Raw genomic sequence first — 11,910 nt, forward strand, 5'->3', positions numbered from 1 at the left:
TAGTATATCCAGGTTATGACTTTATGGTTCATACTGCGTCCTATATTAAGTCTAACCACTGTAGGATAATAACAAAAATGAAGCTTTGAAGCGATACGTTTCTATTTTAAATAATCCCATAGTATCTTTGATATATTTGATTGTCATGGAGGCTCCTTATACCTTGAAAAGGAATGCCGCAAATTATAAAACAACGTGATCATAAATATAACGAAACATAGGCTATACTACTGCACAGTTTTTATTGTTGTCACTAAATGCCACAAGAGGGCAGTATTATAGTTTAAATAAAAGACCTATCTTTATCGTGAGACACGTAATTGGTAGGTTTGGGTTTAAAATAGCAACACAGTATCAGTAGTAACAGTGCAACTAATTGGCCAAAGCCAATTTATAGTGGACAGGTGTCTTGGATTTAAACATGAGCTTGTAGTAACTGGGGAAATGATTCCAGCTAAATATACCTGCTACATCTGGATGCAATATCAGAGAGTGGCACTTACCAGAAACTTTCCTGCATTACTGTCTCTTTTGAGTATGTTGTATGGCACGTGTATGTAGAGACACATGACAAGCTTAAACAGTAAGCAAGGAAATAGGAAAATGCAAATATTTCAACTGTATTACATCTCTACATATTTGCAGTGAAAACAGAAGGGATCTCGGTTAGATGAAACAAGGTGTTTTGATGCTTTTCTGTATTACTTTATCTCCCAGACAGTGTCTTCCACTTCTTTGAAAAAGGCTGTCTGTGATCTCAGGCAGTCACGTCTTTTTGTTGGCGATTTTTAATACAAGCATCACTTTACCCTAATTTAAGACAGGCCATTTTTGAGAAAAAAAAATGGTGTAAGAAGTGAGTCAATTCGAAGGAATACACTTCAGATTTCCAACTTATCATTCAACTTCTTCCAGCTGTGATAACTGTGATCAGTTAAGAGTGGCTTTAGGATTGGTACAAGTTTGTAAAGTTCCTAATACCCATTGTGTCTAAAATCAAGTATATATGCACCCTACTTGAATGAATCTTTCTACTCTCGCAACCATAGAGTAACTGACAGAGTGGTTTAAAGTCATGCAGCTTTTTTAACTGCAATGCAAAATCTATTTCAAAATTAAAGGATGCCATTTATCAATAACTGCTGTGTATACCTTTTGAAAGCACTGCATTCATTGTGAGAAAAACTGCCTTGTATCCATCAGCATTGTTATCCATAAGCAACAAAATTTAAAAAATGTTTTATATTCCAAACAAAACTGAATTTTCAAAGTAAGCTTATGGACATATATTACATTTCAGTTTCAGCGACAGGCCGATTGTTGTCTGGCTTTCGAAAATGGTACTACAATGCTGCAGGCTTCAACAAGCTTGGTAAGTACATTTGTCTTTTTTCTCCTATTCACATGTCTGTTTACCAATCACAGCACTTAGTCCAGAAAAGCCAGTAAAATACTAATTAATTTGCTATATATATATATATATATATATATATATATATATATATATATATATATATATATATGCAGTTGCAGTAAAGTACCACATTAGACCCCTTTTACTGACCTGAGATTGACCCCAGTATTTAGGCAAGAGTTTGGAGCTATTTCAGTCTAGGTGAGTAGCAGTAGGCTTAATGAAATTTCTACACAATTGTAACTGCATCTTTGATGGCAAGATAAATTGGATGGGGCATAGTGAAGGAACTGCTCCTTAAAATTGTAGTCCCAGAAAGGGCTAAGTGCAATTCTTACTCAGCAGATTAAGTGCTGCCAATGTATTACCTTTCATGAGCACCATAATTCATCGCACAAGTATATATTGGTACAATAAAAGTCAGGAGGCTCACAATAAATACACAGTACTGATCATGTGAACTTGGCAGTAGATAGATAAAAAATGGTTACATGACAATAAACATTGTGGTATCAAATACTAACTTAAAACTAGCATGCATGTTTTTCACATTCCTATAAAGTGTTTTATTTTTTTAATTTTGTAAGGGTGCAACATAAAAAAATGGGAAACATTATTATCCCATTTTATTTATTTTTATTTATTTATTTATTGTAGGTTTAGGTACGCTACTTTGTTTCAACGAATAGTTAATTTGCTGTTACAGGCGTACTGAAACGGACCTGATGCCAACAAATCACTTGTATAAATCACAAATATTTTCATGGTTCAATGCCACTAAAATAGCTGGTGTTACATTCCTCCATACTAATGCTCAAAATGATAAAGCCCCATACCTAACATTGCTTGTACTTTTGTATTCAGCCAATCGCCTCTCTACAACACCTGTCAATTATTTTACACTCAAGAAGGAACCAATTACCCGATCAACAATCAAGAAGCATACTTAAAATACTCAATAGCATTTACTCAGGAAAAATAACAAAAACAAGTAAAATGTGACATTTAAAAATCTGTTTGGTGTTCAGATTTGTAAAGCCTCTTACTCTCTGAGGATGCATTAGTTAGACCTCCTGTCTTAAATGAAATCCTCAGCTGACGCCTCGGAATTCAGTCATCAAGACAGTAGGTCTAACTAATGCATCTGCCTCGAGGTGGGTTTTTACCTAATATATAAACCTTATTTCCTCATTTGTAGTGTCTGTTTGTCATCAGCCTCCACCATGCTTGTGGATTAATGATCTTGTGTAAAGTCATTGTTGGTAGTACAGATTGGTGTTTGTGTTTTGAATGACCATTTCTGGCCTGTGTTCTACATTAAAGAATGCTAAAATAAGTTCATTTTCTTCTTCTGTTAGGACTGATGCGAGATGACACTATGTATGAGGATGATGATGTGAAAGAGGCTTTGAAGAGGCTCCCAGAGCCCGTGTACAATGACAGAATGTTCCGTATCAAGAGAGCACTTGACTTGTCTATGAAACAGCAGGTCCTGCCCAAAGATCAGTGGACAAAATACGAAGAGGTTTGTCTTTTTGTTATATGTACAATTGTGTTTTTAAGGCTAGTGTATTGAAACGATAACCTGTACAAGCTGCTGTTGCTTAATCCATAGAAATAATTTAAAAGGTTATACCCTGGACATAAGTCAATGTTTCCACCATTTAACAACATTGACTCTTTTTTTAAATATATTTATAATGTTTTTAAGATTATGTACATGCATATCAGTATACAAATCATTTTGGAGACATTCATTTAAATTGCTTTTTATTGTTTTATAGGATGGAAACTACTTAACACCTTATGTGAAGGAGGTGATTCGTGAAAAGAAGGAGAAGGCAGAGTGGAATAAGAAGTGAAGCAAACCTGGAGGATAACTGACCTCCCCATGAGGCTTGTGTTGTGTGTTTTCTCATTTAATGTATTTAAAATAAAATGTAACAATCTTTCAGTATCTGAGTTCATTGAAGTTATCTTGTCGCACTTATACTATCAGTTTTCCCTTCATTCTTCTCATTGTGATAATCAGTGATTTTTGTACAAAAGCATTGCTGGATAAATATGTACAAGTTATAATACAGATGGTATTACAATGGCTCGCTCGGAAAGGTAAACTATGGAAGATATAAATACAAGTAACCAGTGGTGTACCACAGATCAGTATTAGGTCCTCTGCTATTCCTAATCTACATTAATGATTTGATTCTGGTATAGTAAGTAAACTTGTTAAATTTGCAGACGACACAAAAATAGGAGGAGTGGCAAACACCATTGCAGCAGCAAAGGTCATTCAAAATGATCTAGACAGCATTCAGAACTGGGCAGACACATTACAAATGGCATTTAATAGAGAAAAGTGCAAGGTACTGCACGCAGGCAATAAAAATGTGCATTATAAATATCATATGGGAGATAATGAAATTGAAGAAGGAATCTATGAAAAAGACCTAGGAGTTTATGTTGACTCAGAAATGTCTTCATCTAAACAATGTAGGAAAGCTATAAAAAAGGCCAACAAGATGCTCGGATATATTGTGAGAAGTGTTGAATTTAAATCAAGGGAAGTGATGTTAAAACTTTACAATGCATTAGTAAGACCTCACCTAGAATATTGTGTTCAGTTATGGTCACCTTGTTACAAAAAGGATATTGCTGCTGTAGAAAGAGTGCAAAGAAGAGCGACCAGAATTATCCCGGGTTTAAAAGGCATGTCGTATGCAGACAGGATAAAAGAATTGAATCTATTCAGTCTTGAACAAAGACGACTATGCGGAGATCTGATTCAAACATTCAAAATCCTAAAAGGTATAGACAATGTCGACCCAGGGGACTTTTTTGACCTGAAAAAAGAAACAAGGACCAGGGGTCACAAATGGAGATTAGATAAAGGGGCATTCAGAACAGGAAATAGGAGGCACTTTTTTACACACAGAATTGTGAGGGTCTGGAACCAACTCCCCAGTAATGTTGTTGAAGCTGACACCCTGGGATCATTCAAGATGCTGCTTGATGAGATTCTGGGATCAATAAGCTACTAACAACCAAACGAGCAAGATGGGCGGAATGGCCTCCTCTCGTTTGTAAACTTTCTTATGTTCTTAAGACATATTTAATTAAAAAAAAAACCTAGTAAGACACTACCTTCTAATATTCATTTAGAAATACATTAAAGCTATCTTTCCCTTTAGCTAATATAACCCACCTTAAACAAACCAAATAGCTGTTTCATGTATTGTTTAATGTACATGGTGCTTATTTTCATTCCTATTATTTTCTGCAACATTAAAAAGTTTCTTATGAAGCATTACAAAGCCTTCCATTATATTAAAATAAAGTAGCAAGATCCAGTAAAGTTGTATTTCCACTCATTTGCCTCAATTCACTCCCCTTGCCCATTTACTTCTGTGTGGACACAGAATGTATTATCCTATGGTAACCCTTGTGCTATGAGAAGGAATGAGGTTATTTGTAAATATGGATGTATCTGCATGTAGAAATCCATTATGTAGCTCAAGTTGGAACTGAAAAATGCAGCACCCATGACTGTTACTGCTCTCAATGGATCTGAAACTTAAACATCAAGGTAAGGCGATTTTTCTTTTTATTAGGGAACTGGATTTAGTCCATGGTGCTACCTGCCTGCAAAATAACTGATGTATTAAGTTTAACATGAATTAAAAAAAGCTGTGAAAACATTCCGCTCCCTTACAAGCAGAAAAATACCAGCTGTGTTTTAAACACTGGCCAATAAAAACAAATCCAACTTCAATCTGTTCAGGGAAACACTGATATGTCCTTAGTCTCTGATCTCATTCCACAAACCGAGATTATTTACATTTTTTTTTTTTTTTGGTAAAGCATGTTAGCATGCCTCATTCCAAAATCAGACCCTGTAACCTTGCAACTATATTGGCTTCACTTGTTGAAATGATACTGTTGTAGACAGCTTATTAAACCTCCCTTGGGATGCATATCCCCAAAAGGGTGTACAGTAAAGGCAGGCATGCATACTTGCATACATCTGTATGTCTGTACATATGGCATTGCAGCCATTTGTGAGTTCATATGACTGGTCACATTGACAAGTTAATATATTTACATATTTAAATGAAATAATTGCCAGTGAATACATTATTTGACTCATTGTGTGACCCTGAGCAAGTCACTTAACCTCCTTGTGCTCCGTCTTTCGGGTGTGACGTAATTGTAAGTGACTCTGCAGCTGATGCATAGTTCACACACCCTAGTCTCTGTAAGTCACCTTGGATAAAGGCATCTGCTAAATAAACAGATAATAATAATAATAATAATATTTGCTGTCAAAGCTGCAATTGCTTGTAACCATATAAAGTCACAGTAGTTAAGAAAAAATAAAAATTAACAATTTACTTGATGTCTAAATGTTTAAAAATCTAGTTGGGTAGCCAGCAGATAGTAAGTGGATGGTTGGTGCATATTGATGGTCCATCAATACTGATTTTACTGCAGAAAAAAAAAAAGAAAATGCTAGCTATCTATCCACTTGTGTGGTATCAGTGAAGAATGACCAATGGCTTCCTACCTTCAATAATGTTTAATCTTATCAGTGAGGAAACCCTTGTCAGTTACGAGTGCTACAGACAATACAGCTGGTTAATACATGTCTCCTATATACCCTGTTTACACTTGCCAGTTGGCTGAAACTTTTTAGTTTAGGTTAGCTGGAAATATGTTATCATTTACTTCATATGTTAATAATCTTAGCCTTAAGAGCTGTAGTGCATTAAATTGGCAACACCATGCTTGCGTTCATTCAGATGGCTTTACTCTCAGAATCCTTGATTGTGACTGATGCTGGTGTAGGGATTTGGAAATATGCTTAATTGTTGTTAATGTAATTCAAACAAATATTAAATGCTATTTCATTTCTACGTGTTTGATATCCTATCATGTGGATTTTGTGTGATTCTTTATCAGAGTTTCTGCTTAGGTCGTTATTTGACAAGCTAACTATTCCAGCAAATGCACTTCTGGAAAGACTCCAAGGCATATTATACGGAAGGGGAAGCCTATTAGTGTCATTCTGTGCACTGAAGCCCATAGGTGAAGCATGGCGAATTATAATACGCTTCCCCATGATCGGCCTTAAGGAGACTTTTCAGAATCCATTTTTGGCAAATAATCTGAGCAGTATAATAGAGTTTCATACATGAGACAACGTCAGATGTTTGATTGTGAATATTATGCCCTGACATGCCTGCAAGCCATTACACTGAGGAAGGCATTAGCTGAAACGTTTCTCTATTGACTTCAAGTTGTGTGGTTTTATCTCAGCTACTCGCAATAGTTCCAAATGAATCTTGTACTGTGCATACTCATCAGAGCTTGTTAGTCAACAACAATATACATGGTCCACAAGGTAGCGCAATACAGATAAATGTATCACGGACAGTAAAAATTTAAGGGCATCAAGGACAAAACTCATTAGCTTAATTTGACTGAGAAAGAAAAACATAATGGAAAGGATTGGCTGCGTAAGAGCTGTGTTTGGCTGAGGTTGCTCTTGGTTGGTTGCCTATAAAGGTAATTATGTGCTTCAGTTTCAGATAAATAGGTAGAAGTGGTAGCATTTGCATTGATTTTATGATTTTACTTACTCTGAGTGTCGATTGTGGTCACCTTGCATTAAGATACCAGCAATATTATGTTCAAACAAAAATGACATGCATTCGATGTCAATTTTTTTCAGCCACAATGACAGCAATAAATATATAAGTAAAATACAATGACTATGTACCAGGTGCATAGTCATTGTATTTTTTTTCTACTCCAGCAAAAATGACAGCATAAGCAAACCGCCGCGATAGCGCACGAAAACGTGATTTAGAAGTTGGGTCTCATACTTGGGCTAACTCACATCAAATAGTGAATCATGTGCCCAGCCAATCAAAGCACAGTGGGTGGAGTAAGGTTACAACCAATAAGGATTCAACATTCCCTTTAAGATCACCTCTGCTTCTGCGATAGCAAACTGAGGGCATTTTGAAACCAAAAAGAAAGAAGGAGACAAAAGCGCCCAGCAGCCCAAGTGAGGAGGAAGAACAAGCCCTTCAAGCAAGGCTACGAAATAAAAAAAGTAATCTATAAGGCTTTGTCTGACCTGCCTGGCACTTGCAGCATCTGCAGCCTCCACCACTGGTGCTTCAAGTTAAGCATCTGCTTCCCTCAAACCCTGTAATATTTCCTCTGTAAATTCAACATCACATCCATTACAGAGAGCTATGTTATGTAAAATACAACCAGCCAGGATGATATTGCTAACCTTCTGAGGAATTTACTGTAGTGTCCCCCATTGACATCCATACATCGGAATTGCATTTTGAGGATTCCAAATGTTCGCTCAATTACAGTACATTTAAAGGTACGGTTACAGCAGTGTCAGTAGCCACCGCTTCAGAGGATACCCGTTGTCCCCTATCAACCAGCCTCTCAGTCTGTCATCCCACTGAAACGCAGCTGCCACCTGCGAATTAGTGATGATAAATGAGTCATGAGTGGAGTCAGGATGGTTTGCATACACATTTGTAATGTAGTTGTTGGCATCACACATGTATTGCACATTGACAAAATAGGTCCCCTTACGATTTATGTAGAAGTGCCTATTCTGTGTTGGTGCGCGTAGCTGATGTGTGCAATTGATGGCTCCTAGGACACAAGGAAACCCATACCTCCCAAGAAAACCCTGCTTTGTATTTTGTTGCAGCTTGTGAGACAGGGAAATGGATGAATCCTCCTGTCCGCTTTACTAAACATGAAGTTACATCTCGCACTGCACATGATACAGCCGACTGGCTCATGCCTGCAGTATAACTCACAGTGGAACGAGCCAGTGGCATACTATGTTAGTGCAGCGGGTACCCTTGTGCTACAGGCACAGTGTGCTCTCCGCATGTCTCCTTCCAGGTCAGTCTGAAGCAGTTGGCAGATATCAGTGATTGTTTGTCTGTTGAGGCGAAATTGCTGCATACATTGTGTGTCAGACAGGCTCAGAAAAGACAGATGACTTCTAAATATTTAGGGAAATCCAGTGTGCACTCCATATTTCTTTTATTTTTCTTTTTTCTCTCTTTTCTTTGCCTGCTTCCCTGGTTTTCACATGTCAATTGAGTCGCAAACGTTAACACTGTCGATGCTTTGCTAAATCACTACATTTGTATATAAATGAGGACCCTACCCTAAAGTTCAGCCCTACCCTAAAGGGCAGCAGTGTGGAGTAGTGGTTAGGGCTCTGGACTCTTGACCAGAGGGTCGTGGGTTCAATCCTAGGTGGGGGACACTGCTGCTGTACCCTTGAACAAGGTACTTTACCTAGATTGCTCCAGTAAAAACCCAACTGTATAAATGGGTAATTATATGTAAAAATAATGTGTAAAAATTAATGTAATTGTATGTAAAAAATAATGTGATATCTTGTAACAATTGTAAGTCGCCCTGGATAAGGGCGTCTGCTAAGAAATTAATAATAATAATAATAATAATAATGTCCAGCCCCAACGCTGATTTGCCTGGTGGGCACTAAAATATGGTTGCTAAATCACATAGGTGGGCAAAGTCTGTTTGCCCACATGTGCACCTGATTCTGCAAAAGTATTATGCAATTGCCTTAGGGGTTTGCGAACATTGCTAAATAGGCCCCACATAGTTTATCTACATGTTGCTTATATATAGAGAGAGTTGTCGTCAAAAGTTTACATACCCCAATGGAAATTTATAATTTCTACAAATATCTCGAAAACAAATAATTATAGGAAAAATATTTTGTAGCAGAAGTTTTCTTTTTGTGGATGAGGAAAAAAACTTACAAGAAATAGATTTCTACAATTATTTATTGCAGCAATTTTTTTGCAAAAATTCAAAAATGCTAGTGTCACAAGTGACGAATTTTAAATGGGTTTTTGTGTACTGTTTTTTTATTTTTTTTTTTTACTGGAATCTGCTTATCTCAACCCCCAGATGGTTTTATGTGGTTGTGGCTGACTGTGGGGTAGAGCATTTTCTCCCCAGCAACTGGAAGTCCCGCCTAGTTAGCACCACAGGACTATATAAGGGCTGGATTTGAGAGCAGAGCAGGAACACGGAAGACAGGAAGAACCAGGAGGAGTGTGTGCAGGCAGAGCGCGCAGCCTTGGGGGAAAATATACTGTGGAAGATTTACTGTTTTTGAATATCAGAGTGTGCTTGAGGCCTCCAGTGGTTTACCTACCTTGCCTTTAGGTCTGCTTCCAGGTCGGGTCCGGTGGCGGCAGACAGAATCAGGGTGAGGTCAAGGGAGCGTGGCGAGAGAGAGGAGAGAAACGCGGGGTTAGAGACTGTTCGAAGGGAAGTGACAAGAACCTCTGGGTGGAAGATGTACTTTACTTACCTGTGTGTCAGTTCCTGATGGCCCCTCTCTTTACCCCGCTCTCCTGTCTCAGGTCCTTCGGAGGCGGCCGCCATTCGGCAGTGAAGAGATCCAGCAGGGGGTGGTGGATTATCGCATCGGAAGGAGGAAACAGCAGCGGACCAAGCGAGTCGGGGGAAGCCCCGGGAGTGTGGGGTCTACCCCCCCTGGACTATTTATTTTTCCTTGTTTGTTTTGTCAAACAGTAATTGTCCGTGTGCATGAACGTTTTTTCTTTTTTTCTGAGACCGTGACCAACAGGAGGGGACTGCCTAGTGTGTGGTGTTTTTTTTTTTTTTTTTTTTTTGTTCTTTGGCACTCCCTTATTGAAGTTTCAGCTTATTTTTAATATTACTGTGTGGTTTGGTTTTAATAATTTTTACCCTGTTGAGAACAATAACATTTGTTTTACCAGACGTTGCTCCATTGTGTGTGTGTGGGAACCCGGGGAACAAAGAACATACACGGGGGAATGAAATAACTATTTGGTTACTAAGGTCCTTGCCTTACAAAAAACAAGATGGCGTAGTCATCAGTTACATAAGTACACTAGCTGGGTTATCTCAGGTCACCCTACCCGTGACACTAATTCAAAAGTATTCATACCCTTTGATGCTATGATAGTATTGTCTACAAGGTGCTAGAAATTTTAATATGATAATGCATAACTTAATTCCAGAAAAGTCTAGAAAATTCTGGATTGCAGGTGAACATTCTTATAGAATATACAATGGTTAGACATAGAATTATTGCTGTCTTTACCAATAAGTCAATATGGGAGTATAAAAAAGTAAAGAGCTATCTGAAGACCTTAGGCAGAAATGTATTAATTGTCATAAAGCTGGAGAAGGATACAAGAAGATTTCCAAACATTTGAGTATCCCAATTTCAATGTATGTTTCTGTTATCAAGAAGTACAAGACTCATGGTACTGTCACAACACTCCCTCAGTCTGGAAGAAAGAAGGTTCTTTCACCAAGAACAAGTAGAAGAACTGTGATGAAGGTTAATAACAATCCAAGATTGACTGCCAAAGATATTCAAAGTGAATCAGCTGCAAGTGGGACTGGGGTTTCCATTTCAACCATAGGTCGAGTATTGCATGGTGAAGGTCTCAATGGTCGCAGGCCAAGGAAAAAGTCACTCTTAGGAAAACGTCACAAGGACAATCACTTAAAGTTTACAAAACAGCATTTGAATGATGGATATGAGTTCTGGTCAAAAGTTTTGTGGAGTGATTAAACAAAAATTGAGTTATCTGGTCACGCTGATAGTCGTTACTTTTGGAGAAAGTCTGGTGAGGTACAAAGAAAAGAACGCCATAGCTACGGTCAAGCATTGGGGTGGTAATATCCTTCTATGGGGCTGTTTTTCCTCTAATGGCAGGGGAAATTTAGTTCCTATACATGGTCAAATGGATTCCATAGCATACTAAAAAATATTAGCCAGTCATCTGAAACCCTCCCTGCAAAAGTTTGTTTAAAGCAGAACTGGACGTTCCAACTTGACAACGATTCCAAAGCACACATCAAAATCTACTTCAGAATGGTTAAAGAAGAATAAAATCAAGGTTCTGGAATGGGCTAGTCAAAGTCCCAATCTAAATCTGATTGAGAATCTTTGGTGTAAGTTGAAGAAGGCTGTGCACAAGAGAAGTCCTCGGAATTTGAATGAACTGGAACAATTTTGCTTTGAAGAATTGTCAAAAATCATTAAAGAATCATGCCTAAAGCTTATTCACAAATATCCTAATTGTTTAAAAGAGGTTATTATTGCTAAAGATGCCTCAACTAGTTATTAATTTCATTTTCCTTGTCAGGGTATGAATACATTTGAATTAGCATTTTTGGTAATTACTTGATAATAAGTAATTGTAGAAATCTATTTCTTGTAACTTTTTTCCCCCTCATCCACACACACACACAAAAAAAACTTTTGCTACAAAAAATTTTCCACTATAATTATATGTTTTTGAGAAATTTCTAGAAATTATGCATTTCCATTGGGGTATGTAAAATTGCTTAGTTATGGAATTAATCGAGGCTCTTTTGAAATTGTCGCATTCCACAACGCA

The sequence above is a fragment of the Acipenser ruthenus genome, chromosome 4, assembly GCF_902713425.1.
Source record: "Acipenser ruthenus chromosome 4, fAciRut3.2 maternal haplotype, whole genome shotgun sequence".
In the NCBI taxonomy this organism is placed as follows: Eukaryota; Metazoa; Chordata; class Actinopteri; order Acipenseriformes; family Acipenseridae; genus Acipenser; species Acipenser ruthenus.